The sequence below is a fragment of the Mixophyes fleayi genome, unplaced genomic scaffold (assembly GCF_038048845.1).
Source record: "Mixophyes fleayi isolate aMixFle1 unplaced genomic scaffold, aMixFle1.hap1 Scaffold_612, whole genome shotgun sequence".
In the NCBI taxonomy this organism is placed as follows: domain Eukaryota; kingdom Metazoa; phylum Chordata; class Amphibia; order Anura; family Limnodynastidae; genus Mixophyes; species Mixophyes fleayi.
The window spans coordinates 27,984-52,331 of NW_027448314.1; the positions used below are offsets into that span (position 1 = coordinate 27,984).

General features: G+C 36.9%; 17 non-coding genes across 17 annotated transcripts; all 17 read left to right on the forward strand.

Moving 5' to 3' along the window:
- The first annotated feature begins 302 nt into the window (after positions 1-302).
- Positions 303-385, forward strand: TRNAL-CAG (transfer RNA leucine (anticodon CAG)). The gene has a single exon. It is a non-coding gene; the product is annotated as a tRNA-Leu (tRNA).
- Positions 386-1,204: 819 nt separating this feature from the next.
- Positions 1,205-1,287, forward strand: TRNAL-CAG (transfer RNA leucine (anticodon CAG)). Its single transcript has one exon. It is a non-coding gene; the product is annotated as a tRNA-Leu (tRNA).
- A 1,715-nt stretch (positions 1,288-3,002) lies between these two features.
- Positions 3,003-3,085, forward strand: TRNAL-CAG (transfer RNA leucine (anticodon CAG)). The gene has a single exon. It is a non-coding gene; the product is annotated as a tRNA-Leu (tRNA).
- Positions 3,086-5,705: 2,620 nt separating this feature from the next.
- Positions 5,706-5,788, forward strand: TRNAL-CAG (transfer RNA leucine (anticodon CAG)). Its single transcript has one exon. It is a non-coding gene; the product is annotated as a tRNA-Leu (tRNA).
- Positions 5,789-6,607: 819 nt separating this feature from the next.
- On the forward strand, positions 6,608-6,690 carry TRNAL-CAG (transfer RNA leucine (anticodon CAG)). The gene has a single exon. It is a non-coding gene; the product is annotated as a tRNA-Leu (tRNA).
- Positions 6,691-11,111: 4,421 nt separating this feature from the next.
- TRNAL-CAG (transfer RNA leucine (anticodon CAG)) lies at positions 11,112-11,194 on the forward strand. The gene has a single exon. It is a non-coding gene; the product is annotated as a tRNA-Leu (tRNA).
- An 819-nt stretch (positions 11,195-12,013) lies between these two features.
- Positions 12,014-12,096, forward strand: TRNAL-CAG (transfer RNA leucine (anticodon CAG)). Its single transcript has one exon. It is a non-coding gene; the product is annotated as a tRNA-Leu (tRNA).
- An 817-nt stretch (positions 12,097-12,913) lies between these two features.
- Positions 12,914-12,996, forward strand: TRNAL-CAG (transfer RNA leucine (anticodon CAG)). The gene has a single exon. It is a non-coding gene; the product is annotated as a tRNA-Leu (tRNA).
- An 816-nt stretch (positions 12,997-13,812) lies between these two features.
- Positions 13,813-13,895, forward strand: TRNAL-CAG (transfer RNA leucine (anticodon CAG)). The gene has a single exon. It is a non-coding gene; the product is annotated as a tRNA-Leu (tRNA).
- Positions 13,896-14,711: 816 nt separating this feature from the next.
- Positions 14,712-14,794, forward strand: TRNAL-CAG (transfer RNA leucine (anticodon CAG)). Its single transcript has one exon. It is a non-coding gene; the product is annotated as a tRNA-Leu (tRNA).
- An 816-nt stretch (positions 14,795-15,610) lies between these two features.
- Positions 15,611-15,693, forward strand: TRNAL-CAG (transfer RNA leucine (anticodon CAG)). Its single transcript has one exon. It is a non-coding gene; the product is annotated as a tRNA-Leu (tRNA).
- Positions 15,694-16,512: 819 nt separating this feature from the next.
- TRNAL-CAG (transfer RNA leucine (anticodon CAG)) lies at positions 16,513-16,595 on the forward strand. The gene has a single exon. It is a non-coding gene; the product is annotated as a tRNA-Leu (tRNA).
- Positions 16,596-17,411: 816 nt separating this feature from the next.
- Positions 17,412-17,494, forward strand: TRNAL-CAG (transfer RNA leucine (anticodon CAG)). The gene has a single exon. It is a non-coding gene; the product is annotated as a tRNA-Leu (tRNA).
- Positions 17,495-20,145: 2,651 nt separating this feature from the next.
- On the forward strand, positions 20,146-20,228 carry TRNAL-CAG (transfer RNA leucine (anticodon CAG)). The gene has a single exon. It is a non-coding gene; the product is annotated as a tRNA-Leu (tRNA).
- An 820-nt stretch (positions 20,229-21,048) lies between these two features.
- TRNAL-CAG (transfer RNA leucine (anticodon CAG)) lies at positions 21,049-21,131 on the forward strand. The gene has a single exon. It is a non-coding gene; the product is annotated as a tRNA-Leu (tRNA).
- A 1,716-nt stretch (positions 21,132-22,847) lies between these two features.
- Positions 22,848-22,930, forward strand: TRNAL-CAG (transfer RNA leucine (anticodon CAG)). The gene has a single exon. It is a non-coding gene; the product is annotated as a tRNA-Leu (tRNA).
- Positions 22,931-23,749: 819 nt separating this feature from the next.
- On the forward strand, positions 23,750-23,832 carry TRNAL-CAG (transfer RNA leucine (anticodon CAG)). The gene has a single exon. It is a non-coding gene; the product is annotated as a tRNA-Leu (tRNA).
- The last annotated feature ends 516 nt before the right edge of the window (positions 23,833-24,348 follow it).

The window sequence follows — 24,348 nt, forward strand, 5'->3', positions numbered from 1 at the left end:
GAAAACTATACTGTCTTAACCCATGACATTGTAAGAATTGGGAAAAAAAGTACATCATATACCAAATTCAATTGGAAATTCAAATTAGAAAAAGCTAAACTATGACTAAAAAAGCTTTTTCGATGTTATTTCTACAAGATGTCTGTCATTTAGCCAAGTAGGAACATATTTCTGTGTAAATGATTGTAAAATCAATTTGTACCCATACTTTAAATCAAAAGTCTTAACAGCAACATAAACAGCAGAGCTATATGCTGTCTTTTTTGTTATATTCAACTTTTCGAAAACCTAAGCTTTTGTATGTCAGGATGGCCGAGCGGTCTAAGGCGCTGCGTTCAGGTCGCAGTCTCTCCTGGAGGCGTGGGTTCAAATCCCACTCCTGACAGTAAGGTTACATTTTATCTTTCTTCTATATATCCTCATACTAATTTAAAGGTAACAAAACATCCTAAAAATTGGACAAACACTCACTTCACACCTCAGTTTCAATTTCCACCACGGAAATCTCGAGCGCTCACAACATAATTACCCCTTTGTAACAAACCACAATTCAGGTTGCAGCCTTCCTTGGAAATAAGGTCTTCAATCGTACTTCTGATTTCCATCTCCTATTCCATTACATTTTTATCATCTACATTTCCTCATATATTTTCCTTGCAAGATAAAATACCTTCCACATTACGAATGAGGGCTCCAATGATTATTGGTCAGAGCATTGCTCTTGTAAAGCAGAGCTCATGGCCTCAAATCCCACTGGTGTCGCCACAAAGCAATCCTACCAAGCATATAAGCCAAATTCATTAGCCAGCTCTTTAAAGATTCCCAAATTCTATTTCAATGGTGCATGAATATGGATTAAGCAACAAACTCTGGCACAAGCTTCCCAATGCTGAAAATTAAAAGAAAACTATACTGTCTTAACCCATGACATTGTAAGAATTGGGAAAAAAAGTACATCATATACCAAATTCAATTGGAAATTCAAATTAGAAAAAGCTAAACTATGACTAAAAAAGCTTTTTCGATGTTATTTCTACAAGATGTCTGTCATTTAGCCAAGTAGGAACATATTTCTGTGTAAATGATTGTAAAATCAATTTGTACCCATACTTTAAATCAAAAGTCTTAACAGCAACATAAACAGCAGAGCTATATGCTGTCTTTTTTGTTATATTCAACTTTTCGAAAACCTAAGCTTTTGTATGTCAGGATGGCCGAGCGGTCTAAGGCGCTGCGTTCAGGTCGCAGTCTCTCCTGGAGGCGTGGGTTCAAATCCCACTCCTGACAGTAAGGTTACATTTTATCTTTCTTCTATATATCCTCATACTAATTTAAAGGTAACAAAACATCCTAAAAATTGGACAAACACTCACTTCACACCTCAGTTTCAATTTCCACCACGGAAATCTCGAGCGCTCACAACATAATTACCCCTTTGTAACAAACCACAATTCAGGTTGCAGCCTTCCTTGGAAATAAGGTCTTCAATCGTACTTCTGATTTCCATCTCCTATTCCATTACATTTTTATCATCTACATTTCCTCATATATTTTCCTTGCAAGATAAAATACCTTCCACATTACGAATGAGGGCTCCAATGATTATTGGTCAGAACATTGCTCTTGTAAAGCAGAGCTCATGGCCTCAAATCCCACTGGTGTCGCCACAAAGCAATCCTACCAAGCATATAAGCCAAATTCATTAGCCAGCTCTTTAAAGATTCCCAAATTCTATTTCAATGCATGAATATGGATTAAGCAACAAACTCTGGCACAAGCTTCCCAATGCTGAAAATTAAAAGAAAACTATACTGTCTTAACCCATGACATTGTAAGAATTGGGAAAAAAAGTACATCAAATACCAAATTCAATTGGAAATTCAAATTAGAAAAAGGTAAACTATGACTAAAAAAGCTTTTTCGATGTTATTTGTACAAGATGTCTGTCATTTAGCCAAGTAGGAACATATTTCTGTGCAAATGATTGTAAAATCAATTTGTACCCATACTTTAAATCAAAAGTCTTAACAGCAACATAAACAGCAGAGCTATATGCTGTCTTTTTTGTTATATTCAACTTTTCGAAAACCTAAGCTTTTGTATGTCAGGATGGCCGAGCGTTCTAAGGCACTGCGTTCAGGTCGCAGTCTCTCCTGGAGGCGTGGGTTCAAATCCCACTCCTGACAGTAAGGTTACATTTTATCTTTCTTCTATATATCCTCATACTAATTTAAAGGTAACAAAACATCCTAAAAATTGGACAAACACTCACTTCACACCTCAGTTTCAATTTCCACCACGGAAATCTCGAGCGCTCACAACATAATTACCCCTTTGTAACAAACCACAATTCAGGTTGCAGCCTTCCTTGGAAATAAGGTCTTCAATCGTACTTCTGATTTCCATCTCCTATTCCATTACATTTTTATCATCTACATTTCCTCATATATTTTCCTTGCAAGATAAAATACCTTCCACATTACGAATGAGGGCTCCAATGATTATTGGTCAGAGCATTGCTCTTGTAAAGCAGAGCTCATGGCCTCAAATCCCACTGGTGTCGCCACAAAGCAATCCTACCAAGCATATAAGCCAAATTCATTAGCCAGCTCTTTAAAGATTCCCAAATTCTATTTCAATGCATGAATATGGATTAAGCAACAAACTCTGGCACAAGCTTCCCAATGCTGAAAATTAAAAGAAAACTATACTGTCTTAACCCATGACATTGTAAGAATTGGGAAAAAAAGTACATCAAATACCAAATTCAATTGGAAATTCAAATTAGAAAAAGCTAAACTATGACTAAAAAAGCTTTTTCGATGTTATTTGTACAAGATGTCTGTCATTTAGCCAAGTAGGAACATATTTCTGTGCAAATGATTGTAAAATCAATTTGTACCCATACTTTAAATCAAAAGTCTTAACAGCAACATAAACAGCAGAGCTATATGCTGTCTTTTTTGTTATATTCAACTTTTCGAAAACCTAAGCTTTTGTATGTCAGGATGGCCGAGCGGTCTAAGGCGCTGCGTTCAGGTCGCAGTCTCTCCTGGAGGCGTGGGTTCAAATCCCACTCCTGACAGTAAGGTTACATTTTATCTTTCTTCTATATATCCTCATACTAATTTAAAGGTAACAAAACATCCTAAAAATTGGACAAACACTCACTTCACACCTCAGTTTCAATTTCCACCACGGAAATCTCGAGCGCTCACAACATAATTACCCCTTTGTAACAAACCACAATTCAGGTTGCAGCCTTCCTTGGAAATAAGGTCTTCAATCGTACTTCTGATTTCCATCTCCTATTCCATTACATTTTTATCATCTACATTTCCTCATATATTTTCCTTGCAAGATAAAATACCTTCCACATTACGAATGAGGGCTCCAATGATTATTGGTCAGAGCATTGCTCTTGTAAAGCAGAGCTCATGGCCTCAAATCCCACTGGTGTCGCCACAAAGCAATCCTACCAAGCATATAAGCCAAATTCATTAGCCAGCTCTTTAAAGATTCCCAAATTCTATTTCAATGGTGCATGAATATGGATTAAGCAACAAACTCTGGCACAAGCTTCCCAATGCTGAAAATTAAAAGAAAACTATACTGTCTTAACCCATGACATTGTAAGAATTGGGAAAAAAAGTACATCAAATACCAAATTCAATTGGAAATTCAAATTAGAAAAAGGTAAACTATGACTAAAAAAGCTTTTTCGATGTTATTTGTACAAGATGTCTGTCATTTAGCCAAGTAGGAACATATTTCTGTGCAAATGATTGTAAAATCAATTTGTACCCATACTTTAAATCAAAAGTCTTAACAGCAACATAAACAGCAGAGCTATATGCTGTCTTTTTTGTTATATTCAACTTTTCGAAAACCTAAGCTTTTGTATGTCAGGATGGCCGAGCGTTCTAAGGCACTGCGTTCAGGTCGCAGTCTCTCCTGGAGGCGTGGGTTCAAATCCCACTCCTGACAGTAAGGTTACATTTTATCTTTCTTCTATATATCCTCATACTAATTTAAAGGTAACAAAACATCCTAAAAATTGGACAAACACTCACTTCACACCTCAGTTTCAATTTCCACCACGGAAATCTCGAGCGCTCACAACATAATTACCCCTTTGTAACAAACCACAATTCAGGTTGCAGCCTTCCTTGGAAATAAGGTCTTCAATCGTACTTCTGATTTCCATCTCCTATTCCATTACATTTTTATCATCTACATTTCCTCATATATTTTCCTTGCAAGATAAAATACCTTCCACATTACGAATGAGGGCTCCAATGATTATTGGTCAGAGCATTGCTCTTGTAAAGCAGAGCTCATGGCCTCAAATCCCACTGGTGTCGCCACAAAGCAATCCTACCAAGCATATAAGCCAAATTCATTAGCCAGCTCTTTAAAGATTCCCAAATTCTATTTCAATGCATGAATATGGATTAAGCAACAAACTCTGGCACAAGCTTCCCAATGCTGAAAATTAAAAGAAAACTATACTGTCTTAACCCATGACATTGTAAGAATTGGGAAAAAAAGTACATCAAATACCAAATTCAATTGGAAATTCAAATTAGAAAAAGGTAAACTATGACTAAAAAAGCTTTTTCGATGTTATTTGTACAAGATGTCTGTCATTTAGCCAAGTAGGAACATATTTCTGTGCAAATGATTGTAAAATCAATTTGTACCCATACTTTAAATCAAAAGTCTTAACAGCAACATAAACAGCAGAGCTATATGCTGTCTTTTTTGTTATATTCAACTTTTCGAAAACCTAAGCTTTTGTATGTCAGGATGGCCGAGCGTTCTAAGGCACTGCGTTCAGGTCGCAGTCTCTCCTGGAGGCGTGGGTTCAAATCCCACTCCTGACAGTAAGGTTACATTTTATCTTTCTTCTATATATCCTCATACTAATTTAAAGGTAACAAAACATCCTAAAAATTGGACAAACACTCACTTCACACCTCAGTTTCAATTTCCACCACGGAAATCTCGAGCGCTCACAACATAATTACCCCTTTGTAACAAACCACAATTCAGGTTGCAGCCTTCCTTGGAAATAAGGTCTTCAATCGTACTTCTGATTTCCATCTCCTATTCCATTACATTTTTATCATCTACATTTCCTCATATATTTTCCTTGCAAGATAAAATACCTTCCACATTACGAATGAGGGCTCCAATGATTATTGGTCAGAGCATTGCTCTTGTAAAGCAGAGCTCATGGCCTCAAATCCCACTGGTGTCGCCACAAAGCAATCCTACCAAGCATATAAGCCAAATTCATTAGCCAGCTCTTTAAAGATTCCCAAATTCTATTTCAATGGTGCATGAATATGGATTAAGCAACAAACTCTGGCACAAGCTTCCCAATGCTGAAAATTAAAAGAAAACTATACTGTCTTAACCCATGACATTGTAAGAATTGGGAAAAAAAGTACATCAAATACCAAATTCAATTGGAAATTCAAATTAGAAAAAGCTAAACTATGACTAAAAAAGCTTTTTCGATGTTATTTGTACAAGATGTCTGTCATTTAGCCAAGTAGGAACATATTTCTGTGCAAATGATTGTAAAATCAATTTGTACCCATACTTTAAATCAAAAGTCTTAACAGCAACATAAACAGCAGAGCTATATGCTGTCTTTTTTGTTATATTCAACTTTTCGAAAACCTAAGCTTTTGTATGTCAGGATGGCCGAGCGGTCTAAGGCGCTGCGTTCAGGTCGCAGTCTCTCCTGGAGGCGTGGGTTCAAATCCCACTCCTGACAGTAAGGTTACATTTTATCTTTCTTCTATATATCCTCATACTAATTTAAAGGTAACAAAACATCCTAAAAATTGGACAAACACTCACTTCACACCTCAGTTTCAATTTCCACCACGGAAATCTCGAGCGCTCACAACATAATTACCCCTTTGTAACAAACCACAATTCAGGTTGCAGCCTTCCTTGGAAATAAGGTCTTCAATCGTACTTCTGATTTCCATCTCCTATTCCATTACATTTTTATCATCTACATTTCCTCATATATTTTCCTTGCAAGATAAAATACCTTCCACATTACGAATGAGGGCTCCAATGATTATTGGTCAGAGCATTGCTCTTGTAAAGCAGAGCTCATGGCCTCAAATCCCACTGGTGTCGCCACAAAGCAATCCTACCAAGCATATAAGCCAAATTCATTAGCCAGCTCTTTAAAGATTCCCAAATTCTATTTCAATGGTGCATGAATATGGATTAAGCAACAAACTCTGGCACAAGCTTCCCAATGCTGAAAATTAAAAGAAAACTATACTGTCTTAACCCATGACATTGTAAGAATTGGGAAAAAAAGTACATCAAATACCAAATTCAATTGGAAATTCAAATTAGAAAAAGGTAAACTATGACTAAAAAAGCTTTTTCGATGTTATTTGTACAAGATGTCTGTCATTTAGCCAAGTAGGAACATATTTCTGTGCAAATGATTGTAAAATCAATTTGTACCCATACTTTAAATCAAAAGTCTTAACAGCAACATAAACAGCAGAGCTATATGCTGTCTTTTTTGTTATATTCAACTTTTCGAAAACCTGAACTTTTGTATGTCAGGATGGCCGAGCGGTCTAAGGCGCTGCGTTCAGGTCGCAGTCTCTCCTGGAGGCGTGGGTTCAAATCCCACTCCTGACAGTAAGGTTACATTTTATCTTTCTTCTATATATCCTCATACTAATTTAAAGGTAACAAAACATCCTAAAAATTGGATAAACACTCACTTCACACCTCAGTTTCAATTTCCACCACGGAAATCTCGAACGCTCACAACATAATTACCCCTTTGTAACAAACCACAATTCAGGTTGCAGCCTTCCTTGGAAATAAGGTCTTCAATCGTACTTCTGATTTCCATCTCCTATTCCATTACATTTTTATCATCTACATTTCCTCATATATTTTCCTTGCAAGATAAAATACCTTCCACATTACGAATGAGGGCTCCAATGATTATTGGTCAGAGCATTGCTCTTGTAAAGCAGAGCTCATGGCCTCAAATCCCACTGGTGTCGCCACAAAGCAATCCTACCAAGCATATAAGCCAAATTCATTAGCCAGCTCTTTAAAGATTCCCAAATTCTATTTCAATGCATGAATATGGATTAAGCAACAAACTCTGGCACAAGCTTCCCAATGCTGAAAATTAAAAGAAAACTATACTGTCTTAACCCATGACATTGTAAGAATTGGGAAAAAAAAGTACATCAAATACCAAATTCAATTGGAAATTCAAATTAGAAAAAGGTAAACTATGACTAAAAAAGCTTTTTCGATGTTATTTGTACAAGATGTCTGTCATTTAGCCAAGTAGGAACATATTTCTGTGCAAATGATTGTAAAATCAATTTGTACCCATACTTTAAATCAAAAGTCTTAACAGCAACATAAACAGCAGAGCTATATGCTGTCTTTTTTGTTATATTCAACTTTTCGAAAACCTAAGCTTTTGTATGTCAGGATGGCCGAGCGTTCTAAGGCACTGCGTTCAGGTCGCAGTCTCTCCTGGAGGCGTGGGTTCAAATCCCACTCCTGACAGTAAGGTTACATTTTATCTTTCTTCTATATATCCTCATACTAATTTAAAGGTAACAAAACATCCTAAAAATTGGACAAACACTCACTTCACACCTCAGTTTCAATTTCCACCACGGAAATCTCGAGCGCTCACAACATAATTACCCCTTTGTAACAAACCACAATTCAGGTTGCAGCCTTCCTTGGAAATAAGGTCTTCAATCGTACTTCTGATTTCCATCTCCTATTCCATTACATTTTTATCATCTACATTTCCTCATATATTTTCCTTGCAAGATAAAATACCTTCCACATTACGAATGAGGGCTCCAATGATTATTGGTCAGAGCATTGCTCTTGTAAAGCAGAGCTCATGGCCTCAAATCCCACTGGTGTCGCCACAAAGCAATCCTACCAAGCATATAAGCCAAATTCATTAGCCAGCTCTTTAAAGATTCCCAAATTCTATTTCAATGCATGAATATGGATTAAGCAACAAACTCTGGCACAAGCTTCCCAATGCTGAAAATTAAAAGAAAACTATACTGTCTTAACCCATGACATTGTAAGAATTGGGAAAAAAAAGTACATCAAATACCAAATTCAATTGGAAATTCAAATTAGAAAAAGGTAAACTATGACTAAAAAAGCTTTTTCGATGTTATTTGTACAAGATGTCTGTCATTTAGCCAAGTAGGAACATATTTCTGTGCAAATGATTGTAAAATCAATTTGTACCCATACTTTAAATCAAAAGTCTTAACAGCAACATAAACAGCAGAGCTATATGCTGTCTTTTTTGTTATATTCAACTTTTCGAAAACCTAAGCTTTTGTATGTCAGGATGGCCGAGCGTTCTAAGGCACTGCGTTCAGGTCGCAGTCTCTCCTGGAGGCGTGGGTTCAAATCCCACTCCTGACAGTAAGGTTACATTTTATCTTTCTTCTATATATCCTCATACTAATTTAAAGGTAACAAAACATCCTAAAAATTGGACAAACACTCACTTCACACCTCAGTTTCAATTTCCACCACGGAAATCTCGAGCGCTCACAACATAATTACCCCTTTGTAACAAACCACAATTCAGGTTGCAGCCTTCCTTGGAAATAAGGTCTTCAATCGTACTTCTGATTTCCATCTCCTATTCCATTACATTTTTATCATCTACATTTCCTCATATATTTTCCTTGCAAGATAAAATACCTTCCACATTACGAATGAGGGCTCCAATGATTATTGGTCAGAGCATTGCTCTTGTAAAGCAGAGCTCATGGCCTCAAATCCCACTGGTGTCGCCACAAAGCAATCCTACCAAGCATATAAGCCAAATTCATTAGCCAGCTCTTTAAAGATTCCCAAATTCTATTTCAATGGTGCATGAATATGGATTAAGCAACAAACTCTGGCACAAGCTTCCCAATGCTGAAAATTAAAAGAAAACTATACTGTCTTAACCCATGACATTGTAAGAATTGGGAAAAAAAGTACATCAAATACCAAATTCAATTGGAAATTCAAATTAGAAAAAGCTAAACTATGACTAAAAAAGCTTTTTCGATGTTATTTGTACAAGATGTCTGTCATTTAGCCAAGTAGGAACATATTTCTGTGCAAATGATTGTAAAATCAATTTGTACCCATACTTTAAATCAAAAGTCTTAACAGCAACATAAACAGCAGAGCTATATGCTGTCTTTTTTGTTATATTCAACTTTTCGAAAACCTAAGCTTTTGTATGTCAGGATGGCCGAGCGGTCTAAGGCGCTGCTTTCAGGTCGCAGTCTCTCCTGGAGGCGTGGGTTCAAATCCCACTCCTGACAGTAAGGTTACATTTTATCTTTCTTCTATATATCCTCATACTAATTTAAAGGTAACAAAACATCCTAAAAATTGGACAAACACTCACTTCACACCTCAGTTTCAATTTCCACCACGGAAATCTCGAGCGCTCACAACATAATTACCCCTTTGTAACAAACCACAATTCAGGTTGCAGCCTTCCTTGGAAATAAGGTCTTCAATCGTACTTCTGATTTCCATCTCCTATTCCATTACATTTTTATCATCTACATTTCCTCATATATTTTCCTTGCAAGATAAAATACCTTCCACATTACGAATGAGGGCTCCAATGATTATTGGTCAGAGCATTGCTCTTGTAAAGCAGAGCTCATGGCCTCAAATCCCACTGGTGTCGCCACAAAGCAATCCTACCAAGCATATAAGCCAAATTCATTAGCCAGCTCTTTAAAGATTCCCAAATTCTATTTCAATGGTGCATGAATATGGATTAAGCAACAAACTCTGGCACAAGCTTCCCAATGCTGAAAATTAAAAGAAAACTATACTGTCTTAACCCATGACATTGTAAGAATTGGGAAAAAGGTACATCATATACCAAATTCAATTGGAAATTCAAATTGGAAAAAGCTAAACTATGACTAAAAAAGCTTTTTCGATGTTATTTGTACAAGATGTCTGTCATTTAGCCAAGTAGGAACATATTTCTGTGCAAATGATTGTAAAATCAATTTGTACCCATACTTTAAATCAAAAGTCTTAACAGCAACATAAACAGCAGAGCTATATGCTGTCTTTTTTGTTATATTCAACTTTTCGAAAACCGAAGCTTTTGTATGTCAGGATGGCCGAGCGTTCTAAGGCGCTGCGTTCAGGTCGCAGTCTCTCCTGGAGGCGTGGGTTCAAATCCCACTCCTGACAGTAAGGTTACATTTTATCTTTCTTCTATATATCCTCATACTAATTTAAAGGTAACAAAACATCCTAAAAATTGGACAAACACTCACTTCACACCTCAGTTTCAATTTCCACCACGGAAATCTCGAGCGCTCACAACATAATTACCCCTTTGTAACAAACCACAATTCAGGTTGCAGCCTTCCTTGGAAATAAGGTCTTCAATCGTACTTCTGATTTCCATCTCCTATTCCATTACATTTTTATCATCTACATTTCCTCATATATTTTCCTTGCAAGATAAAATACCTTCCACATTACGAATGAGGGCTCCAATGATTATTGGTCAGAGCATTGCTCTTGTAAAGCAGAGCTCATGGCCTCAAATCCCACTGGTGTCGCCACAAAGCAATCCTACCAAGCATATAAGCCAAATTCATTAGCCAGCTCTTTAAAGATTCCCAAATTCTATTTCAATGGTGCATGAATATGGATTAAGCAACAAACTCTGGCACAAGCTTCCCAATGCTGAAAATTAAAAGAAAACTATACTGTCTTAACCCATGACATTGTAAGAATTGGGAAAAAAAGTACATCATATACCAAATTCAATTGGAAATTCAAATTGGAAAAAGCTAAACTATGACTAAAAAAGCTTTTTCGATGTTATTTGTACAAGATGTCTGTCATTTAGCCAAGTAGGAACATATTTCTGTGCAAATGATTGTAAAATCAATTTGTACCCATACTTTAAATCAAAAGTCTTAACAGCAACATAAACAGCAGAGCTATATGCTGTCTTTTTTGTTATATTCAACTTTTCGAAAACCTAAGCTTTGTATGTCAGGATGGCCGAGCGGTCTAAGGCGCTGCGTTCAGGTCGCAGTCTCTCCTGGAGGCGTGGGTTCAAATCCCACTCCTGACAGTAAGGTTACATTTTATCTTTCTTCTATATATCCTCATACTAATTTAAAGGTAACAAAACATCCTAAAAATTGGACAAACACTCACTTCACACCTCAGTTTCAATTTCCACCACGGAAATCTCGAGCGCTCACAACATAATTACCCCTTTGAAACAAACCACAATTCAGGTTGCAGCCTTCCTTGGAAATAAGGTCTTCAATCGTACTTCTGATTTCCATCTCCTATTCCATTACATTTTTATCATCTACATTTCCTCATATATTTTCCTTGCAAGATAAAATACCTTCCACATTACGAATGAGGGCTCCAATGATTATTGGTCAGAGCATTGCTCTTGTAAAGCAGAGCTCATGGCCTCAAATCCCACTGGTGTCGCCACAAAGCAATCCTACCAAGCATATAAGCCAAATTCATTAGCCAGCTCTTTAAAGATTCCCAAATTCTATTTCAATGGTGCATGAATATGGATTAAGCAACAAACTCTGGCACAAGCTTCCCAATGCTGAAAATTAAAAGAAAACTATACTGTCTTAACCCATGACATTGTAAGAATTGGGAAAAAAAGTACATCATATACCAAATTCAATTGGAAATTCAAATTAGAAAAAGCTAAACTATGACTAAAAAAGCTTTTTCGATGTTATTTGTACAAGATGTCTGTCATTTAGCCAAGTAGGAACATATTTCTGTGCAAATGATTGTAAAATCAATTTGTACCCATACTTTAAATCAAAAGTCTTAACAGCAACATAAACAGCAGAGCTATATGCTGTCTTTTTTGTTATATTCAACTTTTCGAAAACCTGAACTTTTGTATGTCAGGATGGCCGAGCGGTCTAAGGCGCTGCGTTCAGGTCGCAGTCTCTCCTGGAGGCGTGGGTTCAAATCCCACTCCTGACAGTAAGGTTACATTTTATCTTTCTTCTATATATCCTCATACTAATTTAAAGGTAACAAAACATCCTAAAAATTGGATAAACACTCACTTCACACCTCAGTTTCAATTTCCACCACGGAAATCTCGAACGCTCACAACATAATTACCCCTTTGTAACAAACCACAATTCAGGTTGCAGCCTTCCTTGGAAATAAGGTCTTCAATCGTACTTCTGATTTCCATCTCCTATTCCATTACATTTTTATCATCTACATTTCCTCATATATTTTCCTTGCAAGATAAAATACCTTCCACATTACGAATGAGGGCTCCAATGATTATTGGTCAGAGCATTGCTCTTGTAAAGCAGAGCTCATGGCCTCAAATCCCACTGGTGTCGCCACAAAGCAATCCTACCAAGCATATAAGCCAAATTCATTAGCCAGCTCTTTAAAGATTCCCAAATTCTATTTCAATGCATGAATATGGATTAAGCAACAAACTCTGGCACAAGCTTCCCAATGCTGAAAATTAAAAGAAAACTATACTGTCTTAACCCATGACATTGTAAGAATTGGGAAAAAAAAGTACATCAAATACCAAATTCAATTGGAAATTCAAATTAGAAAAAGGTAAACTATGACTAAAAAAGCTTTTTCGATGTTATTTGTACAAGATGTCTGTCATTTAGCCAAGTAGGAACATATTTCTGTGCAAATGATTGTAAAATCAATTTGTACCCATACTTTAAATCAAAAGTCTTAACAGCAACATAAACAGCAGAGCTATATGCTGTCTTTTTTGTTATATTCAACTTTTCGAAAACCTAAGCTTTTGTATGTCAGGATGGCCGAGCGGTCTAAGGCGCTGCGTTCAGGTCGCAGTCTCTCCTGGAGGCGTGGGTTCAAATCCCACTCCTGACAGTAAGGTTACATTTTATCTTTCTTCTATATATCCTCATACTAATTTAAAGGTAACAAAACATCCTAAAAATTGGACAAACACTCACTTCACACCTCAGTTTCAATTTCCACCACGGAAATCTCGAGCGCTCACAACATAATTACCCCTTTGTAACAAACCACAATTCAGGTTGCAGCCTTCCTTGGAAATAAGGTCTTCAATCGTACTTCTGATTTCCATCTCCTATTCCATTACATTTTTATCATCTACATTTCCTCATATATTTTCCTTGCAAGATAAAATACCTTCCACATTACGAATGAGGGCTCCAATGATTATTGGTCAGAGCATTGCTCTTGTAAAGCAGAGCTCATGGCCTCAAATCCCACTGGTGTCGCCACAAAGCAATCCTACCAAGCATATAAGCCAAATTCATTAGCCAGCTCTTTAAAGATTCCCAAATTCTATTTCAATGCATGAATATGGATTAAGCAACAAACTCTGGCACAAGCTTCCCAATGCTGAAAATTAAAAGAAAACTATACTGTCTTAACCCATGACATTGTAAGAATTGGGAAAAAAAGTACATCAAATACCAAATTCAATTGGAAATTCAAATTAGAAAAAGGTAAACTATGACTAAAAAAGCTTTTTCGATGTTATTTGTACAAGATGTCTGTCATTTAGCCAAGTAGGAACATATTTCTGTGCAAATGATTGTAAAATCAATTTGTACCCATACTTTAAATCAAAAGTCTTAACAGCAACATAAACAGCAGAGCTATATGCTGTCTTTTTTGTTATATTCAACTTTTCGAAAACCTGAACTTTTGTATGTCAGGATGGCCGAGCGGTCTAAGGCGCTGCGTTCAGGTCGCAGTCTCTCCTGGAGGCGTGGGTTCAAATCCCACTCCTGACAGTAAGGTTACATTTTATCTTTCTTCTATATATCCTCATACTAATTTAAAGGTAACAAAACATCCTAAAAATTGGACAAACACTCACTTCACACCTCAGTTTCAATTTCCACCACGGAAATCTCGAGCGCTCACAACATAATTACCCCTTTGTAACAAACCACAATTCAGGTTGCAGCCTTCCTTGGAAATAAGGTCTTCAATCGTACTTCTGATTTCCATCTCCTATTCCATTACATTTTTATCATCTACATTTCCTCATATATTTTCCTTGCAAGATAAAATACCTTCCACATTACGAATGAGGGCTCCAATGATTATTGGTCAGAGCATTGCTCTTGTAAAGCAGAGCTCATGGCCTCAAATCCCACTGGTGTCGCCACAAAGCAATCCTACCAAGCATATAAGCCAAATTCATTAGCCAGCTCTTTAAAGATTCCCAAATTCTATTTCAATGCATGAATATGGATTAAGCAACAAACTCTGGCACAAGCTTCCCAATGCTGAAAATTAAAAGAAAACTATACTGTCTTAACCCATGACATTGTAAGAATTGGGAAAAAAAGTACATCAAATACCAAATTCAATTGGAAATTCAAATTAGAAAAAGGTAAACTATGACTAAAAAAGCTTTTTCGATGTTATTTGTACAAGATGTCTGTCATTTAGCCAAGTAGGAACATATTTCTGTGCAAATGATTGTAAAATCAATTTGTACCCATACTTTAAATCAAAAGTCTTAACAGCAACATAAACAGCAGAGCTATATGCTGTCTTTTTTGTTATATTCAACTTTTCGAAAACCTGAACTTTTGTATGTCAGGATGGCCGAGCGGTCTAAGGCGCTGCGTTCAGGTCGCAGTCTCTCCTGGAGGCGTGGGTTCAAATCCCACTCCTGACAGTAAGGTTACATTTTATCTTTCTTCTATATATCCTCATACTAATTTAAAGGTAACAAAACATCCTAAAAATTGGACAAACACTCACTTCACACCTCAGTTTCAATTTCCACCACGGAAATCTCGAGCGCTCACAACATAATTACCCCTTTGTAACAAACCACAATTCAGGTTGCAGCCTTCCTTGGAAATAAGGTCTTCAATCGTACTTCTGATTTCCATCTCCTATTCCATTACATTTTTATCATCTACATTTCCTCATATATTTTCCTTGCAAGATAAAATACCTTCCACATTACGAATGAGGGCTCCAATGATTATTGGTCAGAGCATTGCTCTTGTAAAGCAGAGCTCATGGCCTCAAATCCCACTGGTGTCGCCACAAAGCAATCCTACCAAGCATATAAGCCAAATTCATTAGCCAGCTCTTTAAAGATTCCCAAATTCTATTTCAATGCATGAATATGGATTAAGCAACAAACTCTGGCACAAGCTTCCCAATGCTGAAAATTAAAAGAAAACTATACTGTCTTAACCCATGACATTGTAAGAATTGGGAAAAAAAGTACATCAAATACCAAATTCAATTGGAAATTCAAATTAGAAAAAGGTAAACTATGACTAAAAAAGCTTTTTCGATGTTATTTGTACAAGATGTCTGTCATTTAGCCAAGTAGGAACATATTTCTGTGCAAATGATTGTAAAATCAATTTGTACCCATACTTTAAATCAAAAGTCTTAACAGCAACATAAACAGCAGAGCTATATGCTGTCTTTTTTGTTATATTCAACTTTTCGAAAACCTGAACTTTTGTATGTCAGGATGGCCGAGCGGTCTAAGGCGCTGCGTTCAGGTCGCAGTCTCTCCTGGAGGCGTGGGTTCAAATCCCACTCCTGACAGTAAGGTTACATTTTATCTTTCTTCTATATATCCTCATACTAATTTAAAGGTAACAAAACATCCTAAAAATTGGACAAACACTCACTTCACACCTCAGTTTCAATTTCCACCACGGAAATCTCGAGCGCTCACAACATAATTACCCCTTTGTAACAAACCACAATTCAGGTTGCAGCCTTCCTTGGAAATAAGGTCTTCAATCGTACTTCTGATTTCCATCTCCTATTCCATTACATTTTTATCATCTACATTTCCTCATATATTTTCCTTGCAAGATAAAATACCTTCCACATTACGAATGAGGGCTCCAATGATTATTGGTCAGAGCATTGCTCTTGTAAAGCAGAGCTCATGGCCTCAAATCCCACTGGTGTCGCCACAAAGCAATCCTACCAAGCATATAAGCCAAATTCATTAGCCAGCTCTTTAAAGATTCCCAAATTCTATTTCAATGGTGCATGAATATGGATTAAGCAACAAACTCTGGCACAAGCTTCCCAATGCTGAAAATTAAAAGAAAACTATACTGTCTTAACCCATGACATTGTAAGAATTGGGAAAAAAAGTACATCAAATACCAAATTCAATTGGAAATTCAAATTAGAAAAAGGTAAACTATGACTAAAAAAGCTTTTTCGATGTTATTTGTACAAGATGTCTGTCATTTAGCCAAGTAGGAACATATTTTTGTGCAAATGATTGTAAAATCAATTTGTACCTATACTTTAAATCAAAAGTCTTAACAGCAACATAAACAGCAGAGCTATATGCTGTCTTTTTTGTTATATTCAACTTTTCGAAAACCTAAGCTTTTGTATGTCAGGATGGCCGAGCGGTCTAAGGCGCTGCGTTCAGGTCGCAGTCTCTCCTGGAGGCGTGGGTTCAAATCCCACTCCTGACAGTAAGGTTACATTTTATCTTTCTTCTATATATCCTCATACTAATTTAAAGGTAACAAAACATCCTAAAAATTGGACAAACACTCACTTCACACCTCAGTTTCAATTTCCACCACGGAAATCTCGAGCGCTCACAACATAATTACCCCTTTGTAACAAACCACAATTCAGGTTGCAGCCTTCCTTGGAAATAAGGTCTTCAATCGTACTTCTGATTTCCATCTCCTATTCCATTACATTTTTATCATCTACATTTCCTCATATATTTTCCTTGCAAGATAAAATACCTTCCACATTACGAATGAGGGCTCCAATGATTATTGGTCAGAGCATTGCTCTTGTAAAGCAGAGCTCATGGCCTCAAATCCCACTGGTGTCGCCACAAAGCAATCCTACCAAGCATATAAGCCAAATTCATTAGCCAGCTCTTTAAAGATTCCCAAATTCTATTTCAATGCATGAATATGGATTAAGCAACAAACTCTGGCACAAGCTTCCCAATGCTGAAAATTAAAAGAAAACTATACTGTCTTAACCCATGACATTGTAAGAATTGGGAAAAAAAGTACATCAAATACCAAATTCAATTGGAAATTCAAATTAGAAAAAGGTAAACTATGACTAAAAAAGCTTTTTCGATGTTATTTGTACAAGATGTCTGTCATTTAGCCAAGTAGGAACATATTTCTGTGCAAATGATTGTAAAATCAATTTGTACCCATACTTTAAATCAAAAGTCTTAACAGCAACATAAACAGCAGAGCTATATGCTGTCTTTTTTGTTATATTCAACTTTTCGAAAACCTGAACTTTTGTATGTCAGGATGGCCGAGCGGTCTAAGGCGCTGCGTTCAGGTCGCAGTCTCTCCTGGAGGCGTGGGTTCAAATCCCACTCCTGACAGTAAGGTTACATTTTATCTTTCTTCTATATATCCTCATACTAATTTAAAGGTAACAAAACATCCTAAAAATTGGATAAACACTCACTTCACACCTCAGTTTCAATTTCCACCACGGAAATCTCGAGCGCTCACAACATAATTACCCCTTTGTAACAAACCACAATTCAGGTTGCAGCCTTCCTTGGAAATAAGGTCTTCAATCGTACTTCTGATTTCCATCTCCTATTCCATTACATTTTTATCATCTACATTTCCTCATATATTTTCCTTGCAAGATAAAATACCTTCCACATTACGAATGAGGGCTCCAATGATTATTGGTCAGAGCATTGCTCTTGTAAAGCAGAGCTCATGGCCTCAAATCCCACTGGTGTCGCCACAAAGCAATCCTACCAAGCATATAAGCCAAATTCATTAGCCAGCTCTTTAAAGATTCCCAAATTCTATTTCAATGCATGAATATGGATTAAGCAACAAACTCTGGCACAAGCTTCCCAATGCTGAAAATTAAAAGAAAACTATACTGTCTTAACCCATGACATTGTAAGAATTGGGAAAAAAAAGTACATCAAATACCAAATTCAATTGGAAATTCAAATTAGAAAAAGGTAAACTATGACTAAAAAAGCTTTTTCGATGTTATTTGTACAAGATGTCTGTCATTTAGCCAAGTAGGAACATATTTCTGTGCAAATGATTGTAAAATCAATTTGTACCCATACTTTAAATCAAAAGTCTTAACAGCAACATAAACAGCAGAGCTATATGCTGTCTTTTTTGTTATATTCAACTTTTCGAAAACCTAAGCTTTTGTATGTCAGGATGGCCGAGCGTTCAAAGGCACTGCGTTCAGGTCGCAGTCTCTCCTGGAGGCGTGGGTTCAAATCCCACTCCTGACAGTAAGGTTACATTTTATCTTTCTTCTATATATCCTCATACTAATTTAAAGGTAACAAAACATCCTAAAAATTGGACAAACACTCACTTCACACCTCAGTTTCAATTTCCACCACGGAAATCTCGAGCGCTCACAACATAATTACCCCTTTGTAACAAACCACAATTCAGGTTGCAGCCTTCCTTGGAAATAAGGTCTTCAATCGTACTTCTGATTTCCATCTCCTATTCCATTACATTTTTTTTTTTTTTTTTGAAAAGATATTTTATTGAGTTTTTCCAAACAGACAAAAAGGGAAACAGGCAATACAGGTGACAGATAGCTGCAACAAAGTTTCCACGAAATATAAACAGTATATTATTAATGATATGAAGAAGCAAAAGTAGATTTAGAGAGGAGAGAAGGGAGGGGAAAGAGAGAAGAAAGAATAGGGGTGAGAGGGACGGGGGGAATCACTAGCCAAAGCAAGGAAAAGTGAAATGAGGAGAAGGTGGAGAACCATGACACGGTTTAGGAATGATAGTAGGGGCTTGAGGGCCTTAAAATGCGAGAGGGGAGGAGGCTCCGTAATACTCAGTCCAAGGACTCCAGACCTTGTTAAATTGAACGGGGGTATGGCGGAGAATGCTAGTCATATATTCCATATGGTAGACCTGCCATGTGCGGTTAATAACCGATGGCAGAGAGGGAGGGCTCGGATTTTTCCAAAATAGAGCAATTTGGCATCTAGCAGCACTGAGTATATGTGTGATGAGTTTCTGAGTTGGTTTTGATATCTTGGGAATAGAGCGCGGAAGTAAGGAATACGACAGAGATGGCGGAAGGGAGATCTGAGTGATATCAAAAATTAACCGATGGACCGACTTCCAGAAAGGAAGTAGTTTTGGACAGTGCCACCATATGTGAGACAGGGTACCTTCCCGACCGCATTGGCGCCAGCATAGCGATGAGGAGTCTGGGTATATCATATGAAGACGGTGAGGGACCAGATACCAGCGGTAAAAGATCTTGTGACTGTTTTCGCTGATCTTGATGCAAATAGAGGTCTTAGAGAGATTCAGGCGAATCTTAACCCATTCTCCAGGAGAGAGTGACTCCCCCATGTCCTCCTCCCACTTGAGCTCATGAGAATCTTTAGGGGGGCAATTATATTTTACCATTCCATTACATTTTTATCATCTACATTTCCTCATATATTTTCCTTGCAAGATAAAATACCTTCCACATTACGAATGAGGGCTCCAATGATTATTGGTCAGAGCATTGCTCTTGTAAAGCAGAGCTCATGGCCTCAAATCCCACTGGTGTCGCCACAAAGCAATCCTACCAAGCATATAAGCCAAATTCATTAGCCAGCTCTTTAAAGATTCCCAAATTCTATTTCAATGGTGCATGAATATGGATTAAGCAACAAACTCTGGCACAAGCTTCCCAATGCTGAAAATTAAAAGAAAACTATACTGTCTTAACCCATTACATTGTAAGAATTGGGAAAAAAAGTACATCAAATACCAAATTCAATTGGAAATTCAAATTAGAAAAAGCTAAACTATGACTAAAAAAGCTTTTTCGATGTTATTTGTACAAGATGTCTGTCATTTAGCCAAGTAGGAACATATTTCTGTGCAAATGATTGTAAAATCAATTTGTACCCATACTTTAAATCAAAAGTCTTAACAGCAACATAAACAGCAGAGCTATATGCTGTCTTTTTTGTTATATTCAACTTTTCGAAAACCTAAGCTTTTGTATGTCAGGATGGCCGAGCGGTCTAAGGCGCTGCGTTCAGGTCGCAGTCTCTCCTGGAGGCGTGGGTTCAAATCCCACTCCTGACAGTAAGGTTACATTTTATCTTTCTTCTATATATCCTCATACTAATTTAAAGGTAACAAAACATCCTAAAAATTGGACAAACACTCACTTCACACCTCAGTTTCAATTTCCACCACGGAAATCTCGAGCGCTCACAACATAATTACCCCTTTGTAACAAACCACAATTCAGGTTGCAGCCTTCCTTGGAAATAAGGTCTTCAATCGTACTTCTGATTTCCATCTCCTATTCCATTACATTTTTATCATCTACATTTCCTCATATATTTTCCTTGCAAGATAAAATACCTTCCACATTACGAATGAGGGCTCCAATGATTATTGGTCAGAGCATTGCTCTTGTAAAGCAGAGCTCATGGCCTCAAATCCCACTGGTGTCGCCACAAAGCAATCCTACCAAGCATATAAGCCAAATTCATTAGCCAGCTCTTTAAAGATTCCCAAATTCTATTTCAATGGTGCATGAATATGGATTAAGCAACAAACTCTGGCACAAGCTTCCCAATGCTGAAAATTAAAAGAAAACTATACTGTCTTAACCCATGACATTGTAAGAATTGGGAAAAAAAAGTACATCAAATACCAAATTCAATTGGAAATTCAAATTAGAAAAAGGTAAACTATGACTAAAAAAGCTTTTTCGATGTTATTTGTACAAGATGTCTGTCATTTAGCCAAGTAGGAACATATTTCTGTGCAAATGATTGTAAAATCAATTTGTACCCATACTTTAAATCAAAAGTCTTAACAGCAACATAAACAGCAGAGCTATATGCTGTCTTTTTTGTTATATTCAACTTTTCGAAAACCTGAACTTTTGTATGTCAGGATGGCCGAGCGGTCTAAGGCGCTGCGTTCAGGTCGCAGTCTCTCCTGGAGGCGTGGGTTCAAATCCCACTCCTGACAGTAAGGTTACATTTTATCTTTCTTCTATATATCCTCATACTAATTTAAAGGTAACAAAACATCCTAAAAATTGGATAAACACTCACTTCACACCTCAGTTTCAATTTCCACCACGGAAATCTCGAACGCTCACAACATAATTACCCCTTTGTAACAAACCACAATTCAGGTTGCAGCCTTCCTTGGAAATAAGGTCTTCAATCGTACTTCTGATTTCCATCTCCTATTCCATTACATTTTTATCATCTACATTTCCTCATATATTTTCCTTGCAAGATAAAATACCTTCCACATTACGAATGAGGGCTCCAATGATTATTGGTCAGAGCATTGCTCTTGTAAAGCAGAGCTCATGGCCTCAAATCCCACTGGTGTCGCCACAAAGCAATCCTACCAAGCATATAAGCCAAATTCATTAGCCAGCTCTTTAAAGATTCCCAAATTCTATTTCAATGGTGCATGAATATGGATTAAGCAACAAACTCTGGCACAAACTTCCCAATGCTGAAAATTAAAAGAAAACTATACTGTCTTAACCCATGACATTGTAAGAATTGGGAAAAAAAGTACATCAAATACCAAATTCAATTGGAAATTCAAATTGGAAAAAGCTAAACTATGACTAAAAAAGCTTTTTCGATGTTATTTGTACAAGATGTCTGTCATTTAGCCAAGTAGGAACATATTTCTGTGCAAATGATTGTAAAATCAATTTGTACCCATACTTTAAATCAAAAGTCTTAACAGCAACATAAACAGCAGAGCTATATGCTGTCTTTTTTGTTATATTCAACTTTTCGAAAACCTAAGCTTTTGTATGTCAGGATGGCCGAGCGTTCTAAGGCGCTGCGGTCGCAGTCTCTCCTGGAGGCGTGGGTTCAAATCCCACTCCTGACAGTAAGGTTACATTTTATCTTTCTTCTATATATCCTCATACTAATTTAAAGGTAACAAAACATCCTAAAAATTGGACAAACACTCACTTCACACCTCAGTTTCAATTTCCACCACGGAAATCTCGAGCGCTCACAACATAATTACCCCTTTGTAACAAACCACAATTCAGGTTGCAGCCTTCCTTGGAAATAAGGTCTTCAATCGTACTTCTGATTTCCATCTCCTATTCCATTACATTTTTATCATCTACATTTCCTCATATATTTTCCTTGCAAGATAAAATACCTTCCACATTACGAATGAGGGCTCCAATGATTATTGGTCAGAGCATTGCTCTTGTAAAGCAGAGCTCATGGCCTCAAATCCCACTGGTGTCGCCACAAAGCAATCCTACCAAGCATATAAGCCAAATTCATTAGCCAGCTCTTTAAAGATTCCCAAATTCTATTTCAATGGTGCATGAATATGGATTAAGCAACAAACTCTGGCACAAGCTTCCCAATGCTGAAAATTAAAAGAAAACTATACTGTCTTAACCCATGACATTGTAAGAATTGGGAAAAAAAGTACATCATATACCAAATTCAATTGGAAATTCAAATTGGAAAAAGCTAAACTATGACTAAAAAAGCTTTTTCGATGTTATTTGTACAAGATGTCTGTCATTTAGCCAAGTAGGAACATATTTCTGTGCAAATGATTGTAAAATCAATTTGTACCCATACTTTAAATCAAAAGTCTTAACAGCAACATAAACAGCAGAGCTATATGCTGTCTTTTTTGTTATATTCAACTTTTCGAAAACCTAAGCTTTTGTATGTCAGGATGGCCGAGCGGTCTAAGGCGCTGCGTTCAGGTCGCAGTCTCTCCTGGAGGCGTGGGTTCAAATCCCACTCCTGACAGTAAGGTTACATTTTATCTTTCTTCTATATATCCTCATACTAATTTAAAGGTAACAAAACATCCTAAAAATTGGACAAACACTCACTTCACACCTCAGTTTCAATTTCCACCACGGAAATCTCGAGCGCTCACAACATAATTACCCCTTTGAAACAAACCACAATTCAGGTTGCAGCCTTCCTTGGAAATAAGGTCTTCAATCGTACTTCTGATTTCCATCTCCTATTCCATTACATTTTTATCATCTACATTTCCTCATATATTTTCCTTGCAAGATAAAATACCTTCCACATTACGAATGAGGGCTCCAATGATTATTGGTCAGAGCATTGCTCTTGTAAAGCAGAGCTCATGGCCTCAAATCCCACTGGTGTCACCACAAAGCAATCCTACCAAGCATATAAGCCAAATTCATTAGCCAGCTCTTTAAAGATTCCCAAATTCTATTTCAATGGTGCATGAATATGGATTAAGCAACAAACTCTGGCACAAGCTTCCCAATGCTGAAAATTAAAAGAAAACTATACTGTCTTAACCCATGACATTGTAAGAATTGGGAAAAAAAGTACATCAAATACCAAATTCAATTGGAAATTCAAATTAGAAAAAGCTAAACTATGACTAAAAAAGCTTTTTCGATGTTATTTGTACAAGATGTCTGTCATTTAGCCAAGTAGGAACATATTTCTGTGCAAATGATTGTAAAATCAATTTGTACCCATACTTTAAATCAAAAGTCTTAACAGCAACATAAACAGCAGAGCTATATGCTGTCTTTTTTGTTATATTCAACTTTTCGAAAACCTGAACTTTTGTATGTCAGGATGGCCGAGCGGTCTAAGGCGCTGCGTTCAGGTCGCAGTCTCTCCTGGAGGCGTGGGTTCAAATCCCACTCCTGACAGTAAGGTTACATTTTATCTTTCTTCTATATATCCTCATACTAATTTAAAGGTAACAAAACATCCTAAAAATTGGATAAACACTCACTTCACACCTCAGTTTCAATTTCCACCACGGAAATCTCGAGCGCTCACAACATAATTACCCCTTTGTAACAAACCACAATTCAGGTTGCAGCCTTCCTTGGAAATAAGGTCTTCAATCGTACTTCTGATTTCCATCTCCTATTCCATTACATTTTTATCATCTACATTTCCTCATATATTTTCCTTGCAAGATAAAATACCTTCCACATTACGAATGAGGGCTCCAATGATTATTGGTCAGAGCATTGCTCTTGTAAAGCAGAGCTCATGGCCTCAAATCCCACTGGTGTCGCCACAAAGCAATCCTACCAAGCATATAAGCCAAATTCATTAGCCAGCTCTTTAAAGATTCCCAAATTCTATTTCAATGCATGAATATGGATTAAGCAACAAACTCTGGCACAAGCTTCCCAATGCTGAAAATTAAAAGA